Source organism: Periophthalmus magnuspinnatus, chromosome 23 (assembly GCF_009829125.3).
Source record: "Periophthalmus magnuspinnatus isolate fPerMag1 chromosome 23, fPerMag1.2.pri, whole genome shotgun sequence".
Lineage (NCBI taxonomy): Eukaryota > Metazoa > Chordata > Actinopteri > Gobiiformes > Gobiidae > Periophthalmus > Periophthalmus magnuspinnatus.
In genome coordinates this window covers 12727741-12750803 of record NC_047148.1, presented here as the reverse complement: position 1 = coordinate 12750803, position 23063 = coordinate 12727741, and the positions used below count along the sequence as shown (strand labels likewise).

Here is a 23063-nt window from a genome sequence, read left to right as displayed (position 1 = left end):
AAGGAACCCTCAGTGATACTTTGAGTCACATGGGTCAAATTCACAAACTCAGTGGTGTTATCATCAACATTTTAATACCAGAGATGCCCCAAGCGTAAATACCATTAAAGGAATAATAAGTCGTTTTCAAAGACAACGGCAAAAATCTTGGACGGTTCAGTTTACCTACTGCAAAAATTTGGTGAGTATAACTTAAGAATTATAAGAGCTATTAAAGATTTAAAAGTGCTGAGTACAATAGAACAACTCTGATTAACCAGACTGTCTTCAACTTCCTTAGAACCAAGTGTAACTCAACTCTTAATAGCAGGACTGCAAGAATCTTTATCAGGAATCACCCCCAAATCTTCTGATTCTACACCGTGACAAAGAATGCATAGAAGATTTGTCTATTTTTTATCTATTTTTAGATCGCTAACCTTCAACATTTCTATGGCCAGTTTTACCTATTCAATCCAAATGTCAACCTGGAACATTGTCCTTCGTCTGTAGTCAAAGACTGCTCACAAAGACGGTCACAATACAAAATAATATAATAAAGAAAATAATAGGTTACATTCAATTAGATTTTGGTGAAGTGTCAGATTCACTGCCATTTAAACGTGGGACTGAGTGGTCAAAATATCAGATGCCTCATTTGTTACTGGTTTACCACTGTTGAATCTTAACACTACAATTTAAAATGTCTGTAAAATATCTCCCGTTTAATAGATAGTGGATTTTATTTTATTTTGTTTGCTTAATCCTAATTTGAAAAAGGGCTTAAAGGACTCAGCTATGATTAGATGTAATATCCACTTGTCTTTATCCACAGATATTGGCAGACAGTGCGTTTATTCTCCTTGCTCAGCCCTACCATGCTCAGGCCTCCCTCGAGAATGAAAGGGTTCTACCAAAGATGCAACCCAACCAAAGAAGGCATTTCATTTAAATGGAGAGGTTTAACCGTCCTTAAAACAGCTTCCTAAACCGTGTTTGTGTAGTTTAAGGCGTCTGATTGGTTTGTTTATTCTCTGTGTGTGATTCCTTGAGCCTCCCCTGCTGTGTTGTGCTAAATGAAGTGTGGACTACAAAATGCACACTCAAAACACAAGGTGGGGGTGGGTTCAGTCTCCAAGGAAACCATCCCACAAAAATAATTGATTCAGTTTGTCCCAAATTACATTATGAATTTCATATGTAAAGAGTGTGATTATGTCTTCATCTTGAGTGAGACTTTTTTTTGTACAGGAAAATGAATGGATGCGTTTGTATGGGAGTATACAGTATGTGAACAATGGCACGTCAAGCAAAGCATTACAAACATGAATCACTGGTGTAAAACAAAAACACTTGTTAAAAGGGGTGCCCAAAGTTGTAGAAACATTCTTATAAAATCATAAAAAATAGATATGCATGAATACATATACTATGTACATTCAGTAATTAAAAAATATAATATTCCTTTATCCATCTTTATATCTTTGAATGGAACATCAGACACATGTTTATCCTGATCATCACTGGAGATGTTACATTAGAGTCTATTTTTAGTTTATTTTTAAGTCTATTTTTTAAATAATTTTAAGCTATTTATCTATTATCTTGTTTTATTGCATGTACCATTTTCCTTCTGTTCTTTAACTGTGTGGTGGAATACTGGAATTTCCCCACTGTGGGACTAATAAAGGCATATCTTATCTTATCTTATTTTCATTGCCAATATGTTCCTTCAACCCGCTATATTTATCCACTGCACCAAATTATCAACATTTACAATTTTGCATGCCCCCATCTGAATGAATGGTTAATTTACAGGAATATGAAATGAAATAAATGAAACCCAGCACATTAGTGGGATACTGAGTCAATTTCCCTTTGAGCCAGCTGCTATTTACCACTGGTGTGTCATACATGTCAGACATACTGGACCACTTCTTTGTTTTGTAGCTGTTAAACAGCAGCATAATGTTCCAAATCAGCCGCTCCTTCCTCTCCTTGTACTTTGCATGTCTCCTGCTCAGCTGTGTCCATCTCCTAATCAGATTATATTTGAGGTTGTTGGCCTAATCAGTGTAATAAAGGGTCTCGGAGAGCATTGAAGCCCATTACAGTCATTAGTGCAGCTGAAAGAGGAGCTTTGTGAAATGTGGCTCATCACCAGAGCTCAGGGGCACCGGCGCGTCCATCTCTCAGGTGAGTGCATCGATCTGTTTACTCCCTCATGAGCTGGATTTAAGAGTTAGGAGCTAAAAGCTAACGCTCAGTTCTTATTCTAAAGGGCTGTTGAGTAACGTCTTCACTCCACAGGGAAGAATTACCACTTTGTGTCTTAGGAACTCCCCTGGCACAAGTACAGATAGATGTGTAGGGTGAGAGGCAGAGAGTGTGATGTAAGTGGAAACAGGTGAAAGTCAGTAAAAAAGAATGTTGTAAAGAATATAATATTAAGTGAAACTTAAAATGCATTTCAGTAAAATTGCAGTGACTTTATGTCTTTGCATAATATGGCTTCTATATCTTTGTTTTTCAGTTTCAAATGATAGTTGATGATGTATTCTGTCTATTTTTTCCCAATAACAAGTCATCTACATGAATGTTTATCAGTTATATTGGGAAATAATAGTTTTTTCCCCAAAGTAAATACCATTCTTGAATTTTTCACAGCAAAGGTAACTGATCCAGCTCATAAATTCACTTTGGTTACATCCTTGTTTTTTGAAGTTTTGACCGAGATATTGTCAGAGAGAGTTCTTTGTGGCAGAGTCCTGAGTGGTTTTAATCTGCTGGCCTCATGCTGTCTTCCTTCCACTGCACACTGGGCATGATAAAACACTGCTAAGCGCCGTGCGCCTGTGACGGCAGGAAATGCAGCAGCACCAGGCCAGTGTCCAGCTGGAGTGGCGCGGCTGGACTCCAGAGGACTCCAGAGGACTCCAGAGGCCGGATCAGGGCTAAGCACTCCGCCTTTTTGACTGAAGAACTGTGCGAGGGTGGTTTTTCTAATTTAAAGTGCAAGATTAGCAGCTGTTTGGGAGGCTGCAGACTGTCAGTACTACAAATTCAAGAGCAGGGTCAAACAACAGAGTTTTATTCTGTCCATCTTGAGGCCGTTTGTGCATGCATATGTAGAAAAGATCAACCAAGTACTCTCTCACTGGAGCTTTTTGAAGAGACAACTATTGATGACCTTCTAACTAGGAATACATTGGAGAGTTAGAGTACATCAGACATCTGTACAAATTAAAATGAAAACCATAGATTAAATGAATAATATTCAAATTGATTAAGGCAACCTTTTCCAAAGGTGTGTATCGACTAATAGCGTGAAAAAATAAGATTTACAGGTGACTGGAGCCTGTTCCAGTCACTACAGGCTTTACCCTGCACTGGTCAATCACAGAACAGTGCACATCTCAAGAAGTTGACATTCAATTATGATGCACAGCACATAATCTCCAGTTTGAGCATGGCACATACAGCCTTTGCTATTGACGTAACAACTTTACAGATATTAAAGCATGTCAAACTGTCATTCAGTGATCCAAAGGAGTGACAGCCATCCCCCATCCAGAGTGCTCAGATGGGACCTCTTCTTTCTCCTTACATTTAAAGAGCAGCTTGAAATTATTTCTCATGTAAATTGGGGGCAAATTTGACAAAAAATGTATGCTGTACAGCTTTCACTAGAACTTCAATCACTAAGTCCAATCATTCAATCAATTCCGTTAAACTTTCTTTTCTTTTCTTTTATATTTTAACATTCACGTGATAGATTGTAAGAGGGATTGGTCAGAAGTACAAATATTTATCACATTTTTTCTTAGTTTATCTTGAGCAACAAATGGAAGTGCACTGTGTATTTCTGACAGCACATACTTGTAAGCTAAAGGATGCAGACACAACCGTTCTGCTGTGGGGTGACTTAATGTCATTATCGGGGTGTCAAAATTAACCATGTAAATATAAGCCTTAATTACAGTAAGAGAATGTGCGGGCTGCATTAGACAGAGATTAACAAGTGTAAACTTTGTAAGCCTAACCAGATCTGTCACTCAAACACAATGGGATAAGACGGGATGGCATCAGTTTACACAGATATTGTTAATCATCTGAACAAGATTGAACAAGAAAGACTATAGTATAAACTTTTTTTAAAACAACAGCAAAAAACGGCATCAACTAATATTGCTCCTTGCTTGTTTGACTTCCAATGTTTCTAGTAACCCTTTTTTTTTATTGTGATAGCCTTCTCTTCACAAAATATGTAAAAATATCTAGAAGATTTCAAGTTCTATGGTCCAACTAAGATATTGGAGCACCATGAGACTGTGAAATTACACGGACACTGGATTTTGATGGAATATAAGATCAAATGTTTGCAGTGTTTGCAATAAGCTCTTACAGCCATACATCTGGAGCGGAGGAGCCGATGTGACTAAAATGAGTGAGCTCCTGTCTCTCTAAACATGACAAGTGTCCCAGCCCTCACAGTTACTTTTACGCCCTATAGCTGTCTTTTTCCCCATGTGGGCCTCCATTCATTTTCATCACACATCACATACAAGTTGACGTTTCATTTGCCCCACTCCCCCGAGAATTACCCTGAATCAATGGCAGGCACCTGAACGACCTGGTAAATCTTCCTAAGTGGCTGCTCACGTGCTAAATCAACCAAATGCTGCATCCTCTGGAAATATGTTTACACTGCATTAATCGATCTAACATTTATTTCATTAGACGTGTTTTTATTGCTCAAAAAACCTCTCTTCTGCGGCGAGCCAAGTAAGATCTGACTTGTACGTTGGCCTGGTGAAGTTACCTGCTTGTCTCCATGGAGATAGATCAGTTTAATACTAACCTGTGGAATCTTTTGTTAAGGTTACAAGCATAGACTGTATAAAGACGTGGACTAAGGGCGTCTGAAGTCACCTATAGCATTCGGCCCCAGTCAAATACAAGTTCACTGAGGCTAGCATTTATACGGGTGGAGCGCATTTCCATATTTGAAACTCTGACCAGGAGTATCACAGCAACCAAAGAGCCAATCCAGAGCGAAGCTGTTGAAGGTAACGCCCCTCCCCACCCACAATGCCGGTTTCGCTTAGCAACGCTGTCAATCAAACCTGTTGCTAACGCTAGAGGGAGCGACCTCGGGGAAACAGGCCCCTCATTCGTCTGATATTAATGTTCATATGTCGATTTACGGACACAATAGTAAAGTAAAGTTAGAGACAGAGGGGTGACTACTGAGTTTTTCCATAAAAAGTGAGTTGGAGCCAGAGTCGATGAAGCCGGAAGCGTGATTACTTGATTACTTTCTATTTGCGCGGCGGTTAGCAGGTTAGCTATGTCCATTTATATATACAGTCTGTGATCACAAGTGAATGCTTCTCATTCCATGCCCAACTCTACAGAAACTCTTTGACAAAGCTAGTACAAGAGCTGACGCAAGCAACGATTTTCTTTCTCACTTTTGCCATTACACTGTGATTAATTGACAATGTTTTACTCGTGCAGAATTATGTGTTATCTCAGCAAAAGCAACTCAAAGTGCTAGCATTTGATGTATTTATTCACTCCAAGCACTGTATGTCCCCACCCGCTCACCATTAGTAATTGATTGTCAGTCAGATTTCCCAGCATGTCTTAATCATCATCCATCTGAAGTATTGATTTGCTTTTACTACAGATTGACAGCTCCGATATGTGGTGTGCCCATATGTAGAAAACTCGGGTCAAATTAGAAACTTCCATGTGTTTTAGATGATAACCAAGACTTAAAAAAGATGATTTAAACAGGGCTATTAATCTTTGATGGGCCCATATGGCACCTGACGGACTGGCTATGCACACGGGGCTGGCACCTAAATGAGCCATCACCTGTTCTGCGCTGGCATTCCTCCATGTTTCTGGTAAGACCTCTGGATTCTGCAATTTTTCTGGTGCTGAAAACCTTGCGATTGGTGAATGGAGCGAGCATAAATCAAGGATGTTACAGTGGAAGCAAGAAAAGATTTGCATTCACAGCTTGAGTTCACATACATTATGAATATAGTATACAAATAATCATTGCGTTTTTGCTGTAGGTCTTAAATGCATGACAAGAGTGAAGTTGTGCTTTATGGAGAAGGTGAGAATAACCAGTTTAACCTGTGTTTATTTCCCTTTATTTCCAATACCAGTAGTCAAAATCATATATCTGTCATGTACACCACAATATCAAAAATCTTGTCTCCTACCGTAAGAATGAGCTCTTTAAAAGTCCCATATTACACAAAATTAACTCTTTTGAGATTTTAGCCATGTTATAAGACTGTTACCTCCTCAAAAACATGACTGGACTCTGTTCCACCTTTATTTCAGTAAAGATTGGCAATTCCAGGTCTGACACTATCCAAATTATTATAAGGTGTTTAAGGTGGAGATTAAAAACACAACAAAACACTTCCTGTATTATCACATGACATCACAAGGTGGAACAGAGTGTTTTCAGTTTGAGAGAAGAACTCAGCCTAAATATGCATGAGTTTGTGTGTTAAACATGTGTGAATGAAACAAAACACAACTGCAGGTATGTTTGTGATGAAGTAATACTATAATACGATCAGAAAATAACGTAATATCGGCCCTTTAATGAAAGATATGAGGGCTGTACCGTGCTGTAGACAAAATAAACTAACTATTCTACCACTACTGCCATTCTTGTCATCTAAACTTCATCATTATATATATATTTTTTTTATGTATTTTAGTTTGTAACCATAGTAAAATATGTCGACTCATGCTAAAAGTGAAAATAAAGTTTCTCACTCTGCACTCCACCAAAACCTGCTAAGCTATTTAAAGCTACTTAAAGAATACAGTGATGTTATAGAGACCAACTAAACCTGGAATGAAGCTGAGAATGGTTCCTTTGAGTTGCCTGTCAGTGGAGGTAATATTATTGAACTAACAGTTTACAGAGTCACAATGCGATACAAGGTCTTTAATCCTGTAATAGAAACCTGTGCTTCTGCTATTGCCTATATATATTCTGAGGAGAGAAATGAGGCTTATCTCTGAAAGAAAGTGGCCATCCATCAGCAATTTCTCCCAGTTTATCAGCCAGCCCAAGTCCGAACGCACAATGATGTCGGGCATTAATCAAATGCTGACACCTCACATTCACAAAGAGACATGTGGCCTTTGGAGCTGCCCATATCCGGTCACCGTCCTGCCCCGGGAATGTGTGAGAGGGAATACGAACTACACTTTTCTCCGGGGGAATTGTCTTGCCCAAGGACACAATACCACAAACTTAAAACCACCAACTTTCCAATGAATTAGTGTACTACTGCTACGCTAGTTTGTCATATTTGGTGTCTTGTTATTATCGATCACGTACTGTTATGTAGTAGCGTCAATGGTTTGAAGTAGCGAAATAGTCAATACTGTTATTAAAAGCGCAATAGTACAGAAGAGAAAGCTACTCCATGGCTCGTCTCTCAGACTCCCCACTGACCACTTAGTTCTGTGGTTTTTACTGAGTACTATTGATGTACTGAGTGAAGAGACATGCGGAAGAAAGGTTGAACACCTCCCCGTCCCGTGAGAGATCTCCCGGTCGAAACGCTGGTGTGAATGTGATAAACTGCTAGGCATGTGAGTATAATGTGAGATATTCAGTCACGCTACAAAAAAAGTACTTGTCGTTTATAATAGAACACGTCCGTGAACTTTGTCTACTCTACTGGATACAGAGACGTAAAGGGCCAGATGCGACCTTGGAACATGTCGGTTTGTTAATTCAGTAGCAAACGTAGAGAGGAGTACTTTTAGTTCAACTGTACTCACTTTACATTTGAAGCAGAGCCACCTTTCAACACTCCAGAATAACTTGTTCATGCTTCTTTCAAACCCGTTCCACTTGTGTAACATAATGCAAAGAGCTGGCACTACACCTCTGAATCACAAAACACACACACACACATCTTCCCTTTGGCTTTGACACTGCTCTACAAGAAAACGCTGTGAATCTCTTTTGACTCCAACCATCAACACAGTGACAAATGTTAGTAGTACTACAATAGTTACATTTGGCACACTCCTTCTCCTCTTCTCAGTGTAGAGCAGCTGCCATCTCAAGGAGTAAGAAGTCACCTAGAAATTTGCGTTTTGCTTTCACTGAGTGGCCATAACATGTACGCAAATGTTGCTTTTTAGAGAATGTGTGAAGTGAAGTGGTACATTATAATGTTATTGATATGTTTCGTATTGCTCAAAGGGATAACATACACAAAAATAATCAAAAAGCAAACTTTATTGTGATCCATGCAGCCGCTAGTCCTATAATACACAAAGAAATACAGCAAAATACTACTTTGGAAAAATGCACATCATAGGGCAGGGGTGTCAAACTCATTTTCACAGAGGGCCACATCAACAAAATGGTTGCTCTCAAAGGGCCAGATTTAACTGTAAGATAAATGCAACTACTTTTTAATTTTGTTATTTTGTTGGTTTCTATATTTATGACTTTTTCGAGTTGATATGAAAAAATGGCTGTGTAACGGTGTATCTCCTGATAAACTGATACTTTAAGACAGTTATACCTTTTAATTTACTTTGTTGCGGGCCATATAACATGACCTGGCGGGCCACATTTTGCCCATGGGCCTTGGGTTTGACACATTTGTCATAGGGGGTTAAACATTGCCTCCTCCTACAGGTTGTTTAGACAAAATGTTGTAGCAGCTGCTGAATGATGGCGTCCATTGGAGTGTCATTTAAATACATTTGACCCTGTTATACATGTGACCCCATTACCAATACAACCCAGCTGGTATTTGTTCCAGTATTACCGTTGTAAACCTGTTGCTTGTAAACACTTGTGCTGTCCTTCACACTCTCCTTCCACCCCTTAAGTATTTTCACCTCTGAATTATAGTGCTTGTGGTATTTATTTAGCACTATCTGCAATAGGAGACATGTAAACAGGTCTGAGACGGATTAATAACATTTTGATTACTCCTTTTATCCCGTGCATTTGCTGATGATCACTTTTCTGCATCTTATAAACCATCAAGGTTTTAAGATCACAACTTAATCTCAGTAAGATAACACACTGACTATTCTCCTGACAATGGGTTAATTAGTTTAGTTATCTCTTAAATTAGGTTTATTATCTCGATCACACAAGACAGTTAACTCTTTCACACATGGGGAGAGACATTTAGAGTGAGATAGGCGCTTCTTGTGGTAAGGAAAGACATATTTAGAATGTAAATTACTATAGATGCACTGATCCAGATCCTTCAGGCCAATGTTCGCATAGATTGAGTTTTGCAGTACAAACTGATAACATTGTAATTCATAATGCACAACGAGGTGCTTTACATAGGGCAAAAAAAATGGAGAAAACAAATCATAAACTACAAAACTGACTTGGCGTCGAAGGCCTGTGTGAATAAAACCGTGTTTAGCCCAGATTTGAAAGTTAAAAGTTTTATTGTGGCCCGCAGTTCTGTCAGTCAAGTGCTCCCAAGTTTTGGGGAAAAAAATTTGAAAAACTGAAAAACAGGAGGTCTGACTGGTAGGTACTGGGGCAAGGCCTGGAATGGATGACATTGAAGATAAACAAGACCTGAAAGGGTTTGTACCTGATTTATTTTCCATGTATTTAATCAAAATTTGTCTTGCCCCAGTACGGATATCTTGTATACACAGCTCTTAAAGCAGAACTAAGTAACTTTAGCTGTAGCGCTCCCCCTACAGGTCGCTTCTGAGAATGCACTGTCGCAAACACTCCATGCTCTCCACGCGCCCCCTCATCGCTCAGTTGAGTGCTTACATTTGTTTTCACAAAGCCAGTGAATACTGTACACAGCAACATGTCTCAGGTGGGTAATGTTATTTGACTTTATCTTATACATAAGCCTCTTGTAAATATATTGTGTACATGCTCTGTGAGGCACGACATGGATAGTGACGGTGGTGTAGATGTGGTTTGGGTTTGCCAACGTTTCCAGGTATAATCAGAACACAAAGTTATTGAAAGTAAATACTATGTAAATAAATAATAACATTCAAAAGTCCCCCCGAAATTCCAAATGGGTTTATCTAACATGAATGCGTTATTTACGTCAGCACATTACAGAAGTAACCCCAACGTGACAAGCGTTTGATCACACGCAAATGCACTACCCTGTTTGATGATGGATATGAAATTACTCAGAGTCAGATTAAATTTGCACATTCCTCTTGTTTTCCCACTGACAACAAGTGACACTAGTTGCACATATGCTGCATGCAGATATACCTGCTTACTAAAGAAAACCATTATTCCAGGTACATAACTAGAAAAATGATACCAAAGTAATACATAAAAAACTTATGTAATCAATAACAACATGTCCAGATCTGCATCACTCTCGAAGCTTTTTCTTTCCTTGAGCTATATGCCTCAAACACCTTCCCCAGACTGACTCATGTGTGAGCTCTGGCCCTGTCCGATTCACCTTTTCTTTTCCTTGCATCCTCGGATAATACAGAGGTGAAGACATTTAGCATTTCTGAAAATAATCTGTTCATGAGACAATCTGTTTGAGGACTAAGCTCCACAATATGACACAAGCTCAAGGCAGGACTTTAGAATTATTTGGTCCAAGCCATTGCAACGGCTCTGCAACAGCATCATATAAACTGAAGTACATTATAAGCATTAGGTTATATTGGCCAGTCAAAGATCATGATTTGATTGGCCTGACCCTTAGTTACACCCAAGATAGTAATGTTCCGGATAAAAACAAAGTCCCACACCTGAAACCAGTGAGGTAAATCACAGTAAATCACTTCTTTTTGTAATTCATCAAATATCTTGTGTATTTTAGTATATCTCACAGCCAGGACCACACAATACATAACTACAGGTAATGAATAGCATTGAATTATGACCCCATTTCCAACCGTCAGCTAAACACACTGCTGTGCTGGATTCCCTTCACTAATGCTACACTTCAGATGTTTCTATATTTAAAAGGCATGTGACTAACTAATCACTTCTTTTCTCCAGACTGATCTTTTGATGTGTTGCCAGCATGCTTGGCAGTCACAATTCCACTATATAGATCTTTAAGTCATGCATAATTCAATTTTTAGGGCAGCCTATTAATACATAAACAGACAGGCCATGTATTTGGATACTGCATGACATAAATCTAAGAACATCTGGCTGTAAATAACCGCTCGTAAATGCACACTCAGCCATATTGATGATTTTTTTTTTTTTTTTTTTCCTCAGGATCACGTGTGGCTATCAAACTGATATTTGGAAATGTCCTCCGCCAATTCTCAGAGGACTAGTCAGAAGACAGAACTGTAATCAATGACCTGCTTCGAGTAATTACTGTTTACTTTGCCTCATTATTCTCCAAGCTTTGATTAAGCAATAAGCCTCCTCTTTGAAGAATATGTGGCTTTAATTGGTGGTTGCCAGGTTACATGTATCCAATGCTTGTGTTATATATAATGCTTGTTGGGTAATAAAATAGAGGTCAGGAAGTGAAAGACCCCAAGCTGCTGTTCTTGACCCCTGTCTTTTTAGCCTATTCCGTATCGTTAATTGTCTGAGTTTGCGCGCGACAATAGAAGATGCTTCATATGTTGACATTTAAGAGCTAATTAAAAACAGCCAATCGAGAAGTGATACGCTATAGGGTCAGGTATTCATTACAGGCAGGTGCAGAACATATGCTACACCTGTGCAAGTAGCGTACTGCAAATTAGCGTAGCAGCAATAATCCCAGCTGACTAGCAACTGAATTAGTGAGCAGTTACATGGATAAGAATGTGTTAGGATGCTATATAAATATTAGCACCACTATGGGTAATATCTATTGTGCGTAGTGCTGTCAACCTGAGGAACATTTAGTTAACAAATTGAACATATTGGAGCATTGAACAGTGTAAGAAGTTGGTCTTGGAATATATTTGCTTGTTAATGTGCACTATGCTTGTAGTTTCCATTGCATTTACAGTTACCCGAGGCTGCGTGCACTCGCCTGTCACATCTAACTAATCAATTCAGAATACGCCTTTCAGCCATGTTGCAGCTCACCAGCTCAAAGCCCATGTATGGAAGGAACAAATACTGCTCAGATGTAAAATACATTCTCAAAAATCAGAATCATCTTTGAATGCCTGTTAAATTGTGAATGAGAGTGAGATTATCAGTTCACTTTCCTATCAAAAATTAAAAACGACATGAAAAACACATCAAGTGTTCAACCCTCCCAGAGAGCATTCATTCAAATGTCCTCTAAATCTTTTACAACGAGGGACAATAACATCACATTTTACACGTCGCTTTCAGACACGTACAGAGACATGTTTTGACACGCTGAGAAAAAGGGAAAAATTCAAAATCCATCCATGATTCAGAAACGTTAGATGCAACAGAAGACAGGAAAGTTATTTAAAGAAATGCTGGTTGCTTTGCTCTTGTTTTCTGTTTAAATCTTCCCAGTATTAAGACTTATACATTACAAAAACATACACAGACAATATATAGTTTTGCATCGTATCTCATAGAAGAATATTGTAGTATAGAATGTGTCTGTTGTCCAGTGCAACAGTAATTGCGTTTCATTCCACCTGTAGGTAACACGGCGGAACCACGAAGTCGAATGAAAAACCACTGAAGCATAGCACACGTATTGTTTTCCCTTAATCCAATTGCTGCATTATTTGTTATTATGAGGTCCTTTTCTTTATTTAGTGTGATGCCTTTCCTTGACACAATTTTCATTCTCATTGTTCCCACTGTGCAGCCTCTAAGCATGCCCCATATCTCGATTAGCCCTCCTGAAACACCCGTGCAATTTCCTGGAAGATTATAGTGATGGATTTATGCAATATCAATCAGAGCAAATGTGGGGGCTTGAAATGGCCGTTACACAATTGCCACGCTGTGTTTTTGTGTCTCGATGGTCAAAGGGAGAGATAAGGGTAAAGCGTGTTTTGTTTTGTTACAGCAATTCCTCCACGGTACGCATGATTTCTTGTAAAACATAAAAACACAGGTAATCAGAAAATAACGCTCTGACACAAAAAAGTACAAAAACATAGAACTATAACAGCGCCAGTGAATAGACTATGCACTTTTATATCTTACGATGACAGAGAAACAGCTAAATTGCTTATTTGCTTTTTAGTAAGCAAAAGTATTACTGAAATGTACTTATCCATTTATTTTATCAGAATCCCTTACACACCAAATGGACCTAAACTGTGATCTAGATTAAAAAGAGGTTAGCAATCAACTACTTTCACTTTAATACTCTGTAAAAATATAATTCTATGGACCTCCCTATGGTCCTTATGGATTTCTCCTGTAGGATTACAGGTGTAAACAATTGCGGTCACTATTTCCACAATGCTGGTCATTTGGCAGAACAATGCTTATGTCCCCATTGACTCCATAGAAAAGCCAGCAGTCTTTCACTTGCTCCCTTCAACAAGGCACTCTCAATGAGGTCACATTCTCCTGACCCTGGGCCATTATTACCCTGTAATCATGTATTGTTGTGTGCTGTTACATTTGTTATTTCACGTTGACAACCAAATGTTAGAAGAAAGCAATTTTGCCTGATGGATGATCATAACACCCTGAGAGGTTATATCAGTTTCATGCCTGGCTGCTGAATTATGCACAAAGAAATCCTCCATGTAGCACCTGATTTCTCAAGTGCCAGTCAACCTGCCTTAGAAGAGCACAGCCTTTCTATCAAGTTTACATGCAGGCTTTATATGAATTTCTTTAGCATTAACTTGTCATCTTGTGTCAACAAAGGTGTCCATCTATACATTACAACAGTGCCATAAAAACGGTTGACATATATTTTTAAGCTGTACACATGATTCATGTAGAAATCAATGCGTACCACTTGGCAGGCCCATACTTTGTCTATTGGCTGCAGTAGCGACAACGTGTCAAAATAGGTCCCCTCAATCTTGTCACTTTAAGTGCAATCAATATTTGCTTCCTCAACAATCGCACACACCTCTGAATACCAGCCCCGCCACAGCCCTCTTTCACACGAGCCAAAACAATTTCATCAATAACCAACTCCAGCCTCCAAACATCGGCAGAGATGAGCAAACCTGAGAGGCAAAATGAAACAGTGACAACTGAGACAACTAAAAGCACACACAGAAGAGCTTTTAATGGACATGGTGAATCTGAAGATTTTTTTCTTCAAAAATATATTTACATTAGTGTTATTGTTAGTCACTCTTCAGTTGCCACAGTGATTAATCTGCAAGGCTTTTGCAATCTGATGTGTAATAGATCATTTTCAGATTTAGTATTTGCCGATGTACATTTTGTCCTCAGAAACACCATTGTGGAACAATGCATGGCCTACCACTGGCTTGCAGATGCCCTCAATCTGCTTTGTATAAAAATCTGCCTCTAGCTAATACAGTTGTAAATTTAGCTTTAGTCTGCTTAAAAATTAAACAGCCCAGGATAGCAGCTTGATACATGCATCTAGGTGCTTGGCCCATGCAGGGAGAGATAGCGTTAATTGCCTGGAGGATTATCAGACATAGACCTCCATTCCCTCATGCATATTTGACACTTCCAAGCACCACTCGCAGGCTCCCATTGCAGTTAATGGATAGTGTTTGGCCCTGCAATGCATATGTATTAGCTGCTAACTTATGAGAGGGTATGTGGGCAGGAGCACTCCTGTGAGTGCCTATCAGTGTAAGCTTGTCTGGCCCTGATAAATGGAGCCGGCTGGGGTAAACGTGGGGCCGTGTGGTCAAGCCGTAGTTTCCTAATTGGGGAGATGTCTTCCTTCCTTCCAAAAATTGGAGTTGGCTTTTTGACTGTATGGTAGTGAATGTGACAGCTCACTGAGGGTAAGCCTATGTTATGATATATGCTGACAGTGCAAAGACATTGCAAATTTAATACAAATTCTAATTTTGTAAAATGCTAAGTTACTTGGTACAGAGTTGGAATATAATTATTTTACATCAGCAATCCCTATATATTTTGTGTATATATATATATATATATATATATATATATATATATATATATATATATATATATATATATATACATGAATAAAAACACTCAAAAGCCAAAAGCTTTTTTAGCCAAAAGCTAAAAGCCAAAGTTGCTGAGGCAGTGGCACTATTAGTATATAATATTTGTATATTTGTGATATAATGTAGTGGTGGAGACTGTATTAGTTGTTCAACACTGGGGTGCATATATATGTTTACTTAAGTCATGATGAGGCCTTTATTATAGTCGATAGAGAAACCTCCTTATACACTGAGTCACACATCCACAACACCAGAGATACTTGTTACCTCTCCATCTGAGATATGCCTGTGGGCAGCAGGGCTGTGATGAAGAGGAGGACCTCTGGACCCATAGACCATCATCAGACTGTGGTGTGTGTAGGTGCCATTGCAGCTGATAAAGTGTGCTTGCGTTCCCAGTGTGAGTAGTGTGCCTGTTGATTTAAAGTGCTTGTATACAGAGCTACACGTCGTCACTCTTGTCTCTATTTGGTGCCATGCCTGTGTAACACCTGATATGATAGCTTTTGGACGCAGTCTCTGGAACATGTTCTTGTCAAATATAAAAGTCAGATGAGGTGCTTTACTCGATCATGCTTCATCAAAACGAATATATACAAAACTGACAGTGCGATTGAGGCTGTGCCCAAGAGTGCACTGCTACTGTAAACTTTACAGACTTGCCACAACACCAAGAGCAGAGAAATGTTGGGCTGAAATAGAGTTAACTAAACATTCAAGTGCTACTTAGCTGCAGAATATTTACTGGACTGTCAATGCTAGACTTTTGAATTGTATTTGGTATGTCTGCACAGGATGCTTATCTTTGTTGAAAATGAGTCTGCATAACATAACATAACAACTTACCTTGTGTGATCTCTGTTAACCTTTTCAATCAGGGGCACAACTATTTGATAACTGCTGATCAAAATCTAGGTTTGGATTCAATTATTGCTACTTTTACCATCGTTAAAGCCACTCAAGTTTCAGTACCTTTTTTTTTTTTTTTTTAAATCTAAAAATCTTGTAGTATTGACACAGCATAATTACTCTTTTAAAATGATGTTGTCTTTGAACGTTTCATTACTACATACTAAAAGTGCGTTAGTACTTACAGAAACAGTGGAGTCGTCCTCAAGCGTTGTGGTTGCAGAGCTTTGACATATTTTGGGAGTGTGTGTTTACTGTAGCACCAGCGAGGCTCTCTGGACTGAGGAGAGATAGGCGTCTGGCTCCAGTCTCATGCACCATTGCCATGTCTGCTGAAAAATGGATGTGGAGAACAGTGAATAAACACGGAATGTAGAGTCTCTATAAGTGTTTCAACAAATGAACACTTTTTACCATATTGGGGTCCCAGTGTTCTTTGTGAGTTGTTCATGGAATTCAATAATTTATCTATTACTTATTTATAGTACTTGAATTATTGTTTTTCTCTTTTTTCCTTATAGTCAGAAACGTGCTATATATTTGTTTAGTGCGTCTGTATATTCCTAAAATATCTACTTTATCAAAAAGAATGTCACAATTCCTTCCAAAATCATACAGAATATAGTTCAATGACAAACTGTACAGTCTTTAATATAATATTTACATTATAATAATACAGCTATAGATTGACACTATTGGGCCATGCATATGATCACTTTGTCAAGAGAAGCTTAAAGTTCACTAAGGACCAATATTCATACAAATTGTCCTGGGCTTTATCTCAAAGGACATAAGCCTCCGGGTAAAATATTATATGAAATTCAAAAATAGCTGGTTTCAATGTAAATTACTTATAAAAACCCCCACGATATCACTGAACTACAGTCTTGAGAGAGCACATTATAAGTCCCACATCTCGCTCATGTTTAATGCATGTTTAAACTATTGTTCCTGGTAAGTAGTCTTATCAAATGTTTTATAAATGACTGCATGTATTACACTATTACAAGCACAACAGCCCAATGTCATAGTGGGTTTTGAAGTGGAAGCACACAGCTGAGTTGTAAAGTTGAGGAGGTGACAGGAGAGCAGATAAAAGTGTAAGCCCTGCAGTTGTACTGTTTGGTACACACAAGTCTGTTTAGGAGATGCGCTGTCAAGATAACAAATACGATTTAGTACTGCCTCCTCAAACAGAACGTCACCAGTTTTTGTTATAAAATCTCAGGAAAGGTTGTCAATGATCCGAAGTATTTAGAATTAGAAGATGCATACATTTGGGGCGAACATACAAATATCTCCCATATCTGCCATAAAGTGACTGTTGTGTGATGTTGGTGCTGTGCAATAACAAAAATAACCATCTCCTTTTGTCTTAATGGTTTCATTTGTGTATTAAAGATTTTCAAACTCCATTATAAACATATTGCCTGATCCCTTATTGTGTAGGCAAACAATTCAAATATCTTCCAGCCATCCTGTTTTAAGTTAATGGAAATTATTCATGAGATTGTCATGATGATGCGGCTTGAACATATCTTGCAATTCCTGGACATTGATGGCAATCTTCTCTTGCTGATGGCCAGTTAATTCCCCTGTGAGTGCGTGCTCTGATTGGCTGTGAGCTGATGGAGCCTTACATAAGTTTGTGTGTACATTTAAACTGGAGTTAGCATTTAGGAGTGCATTAGAGCAGTGCAGTCCTAGAACTGAGCCGGTCTTATCCAAACTCCATCAAAGTATTCTCAAACTGAGCCTCAGGGGAGCGATTCACCATCATCTATCTTTCATGGTTTATTTTTCCCTATTTCTGTTAGTTCTCTCTCCTGGAGTTTGTTATTCATCAATTCAAATGATCTATCTGTTCATCTTTTTCCACCAATCAGTCTATCGTGGGAAATCTATCTCAACATTTAATATGAGTCTTAAGTGGAGAACGTAATTTATATTTATATTTGTCTAGTTTCTGTGTTGCAGCTGATTGGGGGCCCATTGAAAACTAACGGGAAAGTGGGGTACACTTCACAGACATACAGTTAAAACCAGAAGTTTGCATACGCTATATAAAAAGACACATGCACTTTTTCTCACCTTCTGACATGAAATTACACTAAACTTTTCCTGTTTTAGGTCTCATTTGCTCGCACATGCCTTTTCAGTTCTGCTCATAAATTTTCAATAGGACTGAGATCAGGACTTTATGATGGAAACTCCAAAACATTCACTTTGTTATCCTTAAACCACTTTGAAACCAAGTGAAACCAAGTTTGTCAGTATGCTTCAGCTCATTGTCCATTTGGAAGACCCAATTGTGCCCAAGGTTTAACTTCCTGCTGATGTCTTGAGATGTTGCTTCAGTATTTCCACATAATGTTCTTTCCTCCTGATGCCATCTATTTTGTGAAGTGCACCAGTCCCTCCTGCAGAAAAACAGCCCCACAACATGAAGCTGCCACCCCCGTATTTCACAGCTGGGATGCTGTTCTCAGCCTTGCAAGCTTCCCCCTTTTTGCTCCAGACGTAACGATGCTCATTATGGCCAAACAGTTCAAATTTTGTCAGACCACAGGACATGTCTCAAAAAACTAAGGTCTTTGTCTCTATGTGCATTTGCAAACTCTAATCTGGCTTTTTTATGTTTCTTTTAAAGTAATGGCTTCTTCCTGGCAGAGTGTCCTTTCAGCCCATGTCGGTACAGTACTCATTTCACTGTGGATAATGACACACTACCAGCTTCAGCAGCATCTTCACAAGGTCTTTTGCTTTTGGTCTTGGGTTGTTATGCACATTTTGGACCAAGGCACATTCATCTCGGAGACACAGAACACTTCTCTTTCCTGAGTGGTTTGATGGCTAGACATTCTCATATACTTATACTTATGTGTAATAGTTTGAACAGATGAACATGACACCGTCAGGCATCTGAAAATTGCACCCAAGGATGAACCAGACCTGTGCAAGTCCACAATTTTCTTCCTGATATCTTGGCTGATTTCTTTTGACTTTCCCATGATGTTACGCAAAGACACAATGTGTTTCAGGTGTGCCTTCAAACACATCCACATGTGTGTCTCTAATTAACTGAAATGTTGTCAATAAGGCTTAAACCCTGGGGCCGTAACAAAATTGATAAGAAGCTTCCAAAAACATGACATCATCATCATCTGGGTTTTCCCAAATGGTTTAAATCCATAGTAATGCATAGTCTTACTGTATGTAAACTTCTAACTTTGGAAAAAGTAATGAATAATTGTCCAAAAAGAAATCCTTCTCTCATTATTCTGGCGTTTAGCAAATAGAAATAATTTTGGTAATCCTAACTGACCTAAAATAGGAAAAGTTTAGTCTGATTTCATGTCAGACAGTGAGAAAAAAAGCATATGTCTTTTTATATAGTGTATGTAAACATCTGGTTTCAACTGTATATCCTTAGTGCTATATAGGGTCAATGCAGCCACAATTACTTCTATGTATCTGAATGAAGTACAGACCCCCTACTCAATGGTTTTAGAATTGTTACCATAGCAATTATCAATTTAATCCAAAATTAGTATTAATTTTTTTTTTTTTTTATGGAAAAAAGTTCTGGAAATGTGACATATAACAGGAAGCAGAAACCTGTTCACTCAACCCTCAGGAAATAGGCCAAACCGCCGCTCGATATTCCACCATTAATATAAAACATGCAATAATCTTCCATCATCACATCACAAAACATATTTACTTAATGTCAATGTCATCAATCTGTCATAACATTAAATTAAAGGCCAGGATGCCAGCTAATTGTGGCTGCCATAGAAACTACACACAGGCTAAAAGTGCAGCCCATTAGAGACTAGACTTGTTAATATGGATATGGTGAAATAGCAGTTTTATGTCTGACTCCGGGATCTCTATGTGAGAGAGTGGTTTCAACTGTCTTATAAAGAAAACATTTCACGCACTACGAACACAAGTGCTTCGAATAGACCTTTTTCAATAACACCATCCTCCAGTGTTTCCATTTTTAAATAGTTCGTAATGCAATTTTCTAGTACTTGGTGTTCCCTGAATGCAACTGCAGGGGCTGTCCTTAAAGAGTGGGATGCTGGAATTGCTTTATCAGCATCGTGACTGCCGGTGGGAGGGGATGCCTGTGCAGTGTGTGATCCTGGTCATAGATCTCGATGGACATCTCCACGAGCTCTTCATTATGTGCTCGGAGGCTGCGGCCCGGCCCGGTGGGTGGGGTAAGTTGGGGAGGGAGAGGGGGCACATGTCTGGATAAAAAGTCCTGATTATGTAACTGTCTGAGCGGATGCCCGTCAGCCTATTTACTGTACATGCCAACGCATCAATCTTACACCGACGCAGCATTTCTTTTCTGTGTATGGGGCCTAGGCTTTCAATGCTCGTGATAGATCTTTATGCGCGAGTGCCGGTAAATGTTTTCCCTATGCGCTGATTGATTAAGAGGGTCTGATAATAAGGCAATGAACATGCACAGACAAGCACCGGCATTCATCACGACGTGGCATTGACTCATAACATTGGTCATATGCTCCCGAGCCTGACTTACACGCTGATGTTTCATTTTGTAAGACTACAGTTAATCATCAAGTGAAGGCTGGACGTAAAGGTTTCCCTGTTTGTGATACGCGTTTATGACCAGTTATCAAATTATGAGGTCACGTGTGCTACAAGAGATAACGATAAAATTCTTTGCATGATCCAGCTATAACACTGTATACCGCTTTATACCTTTAGCGCATTAGTTTAGCAGTTGCATGCGACTTTCTCTCTCCTCTGCTCCAGTCAACTTTCAAGCTAACGCACTGCTCCAATTATCAAAATCAAGAAAAAAGAGTTGACAAATCTACTTCTTAAACTGTATTCCCACAAATACTTTATGACCTGGTGTTCTTTGTTGTTTATCACTCAAGTATCACGTTGAATTAACTGCAGCATGTTGTCACTCCACTGTTCCTTTTGTGCTCCCATGCTGCGTGATGAATGGGAACACAGTGGGCATGCCTTGACTGAGACTGCTGTTTCATACATGGATAAGATGCACTAGACTGCACAGCCCCTCTATCTGTGCTTCACATCAGATCTCCTCGTGAGCCCTATTTGCCTTTTGCTGAGTAGTTTCCTCCCTTTCCGTCACCAGCAGGCCCTCTTTTCATCTTCCCTGTGTGCTGTGGCTTTGCTTTGCCATCACTGTCTCATAACACAGTCTAATCTGTTGATTTTACTGGTAGTAGACACAAAATGCTTACTTTTTAAGGTTGCCAGAGTGGATGTGGCTGGGCGGTTTCCACAGAATCAACGAGCGAAGCACTAAACTCTGTTCATCCGAGGTCAGAGAAATTTCATTTAGCTGCAAAATGATAGATGACCAATGGGCTCGCTCGTTTCACACGCGTCACTGAGGAAAAAATGAATCTGACGTCACGGTTACGGTTGCTCCTGGATGTCCCTCTGGGTAAAATCATGTTATTCTGGACTTTGCAAAACAATTGTGGTGATTATCTATTAAAATCTCAGTGGATTTGATAGAAAGGTGTATGAATGCACCATGTTTTCTGCTTAGAGAAACAAATGGCTCTAACACGTTCCATTATGAGCGCTAGTAACAGACAGGTGGCCATGATGTTACGGGTTCATCTTTCCTCCTTTGTTTATCTGCTTATTTCTACTGTGTTTCTCTTGCTTTCATCTTCTTGTTGTGAACATTTGGTACAACTTGTTCGGACTTTCTTTTTTTTCACAAAACGTGTCAACTCAATGGAAAAGTATCCAAATAATTCAAGCCATAATAATAAATCTCTGAGCTCTCTCTAGCGTACAATGAATCTGTATCATGTCCACCATGATACAGATGTGGATGTTTTGAAATGTTTCACAGTATGTCAGTAAATGCATCATAAAACCAGAGAAGTTGCATAGTGCACCTTTAACCTTTAAGTATAATGTCATGGAGAATTGTATTATTGTGATTTTTCCTTTGTACAGTTTTATTAAAAGTTTTATTACTGATGAAAGTAAATGATACTGAGATTTTACATTCCACAAGTTCAAGTTCATCTTGCCAAAAGATAAAATGTGAAGCTAATGGCATAAAAGCTTGTTGAAGGACAGTGGAGCGGAATTTTTTTTTTTTTCATAGATAAACTTATTTAAAAGAGAATTGTGTCACAATGCAACCATCGGTAGAGAACACGTATGACTTTATTATTGTGGCACCTGTTGGTTTACACAATTCGATAACAGACATAACAAAAAATAAGTTTAAGAATTTAAAAGATATTGACTAGGGCCAAACTGTCAGGGCTGCACTACTTATGCTCAGAGGATCGATAATGAACCAGTGACAGGTGATGTGAGTAGTTAATGCTGTCTTAAGTCTTAAGTTTCAAAGGTAGTGTCCAGATCACTACCTCTGAAACCTCTAAAACCTTTGCTACGCTGGCTCATGGCGCCATTCAAGGTCTAACATACATGTGGTGGGGTTATGTCAGGAAAGTACTGGGTATGGAGCATATGTTGCTTCATGATAAATGTATTTTTTTGCATTTCAAATTATATTCATTTTGAACATGAGATATCATTTGTGAAACGCTTTGGTATGAAACTTCTACTTTTTGACAAACATAATGATTCTGTCAGGATTGTGATGAATAATCCAGATTGGTGTTTCTTTATTGCAAACATTGTTTGTGCTATTCCAGAATCTGCATGCAGTACCCAGCAGGCTATATAAATTCTAATATCCTTTGTGGGATGGGAGCATGGGATCTACTGCATATGCAATGAAGCTCAGTACAAATGCTATGCCCGTTCTCTTGTCTGCAATTTACTGCATACATAGCCCATGGGGGAGAGCAACAAGCAGTTTAAAAGTGGACGCGCAGGCTCACGTGACATGTTGAATAAATAGAGATAAGAAATAATCCGCGCCTCAGACACATTCATGCTACACAATACAAGAGCAATAATGGGACACTTTATCTCATGTGGCGCACTATAAAGACAGCATCAGTGGCATTGTGGACCTCACTGAGGCTATTCCACATACACACTTTTCTTTATCT

General features: G+C 38.9%; 1 protein-coding gene across 3 annotated transcripts in view; it reads right to left on the bottom strand.

The window, feature by feature from the left end:
* chrm2a (cholinergic receptor, muscarinic 2a) overlaps positions 1-23063 on the bottom strand; it is a 54261-nt gene that overhangs the window by 13995 nt on the left and 17203 nt on the right. For 2 of the 3 annotated variants that reach the window (XM_033990356.2, XM_055231597.1), the window contains one exon: positions 16176-16322. The gene's annotated coding sequence lies outside the window, so the exon portion shown is untranslated. The remainder of the gene's footprint in view (positions 1-16175; positions 16323-23063) is intronic. The other variant, XM_033990357.2, reaches the window with a different exon arrangement.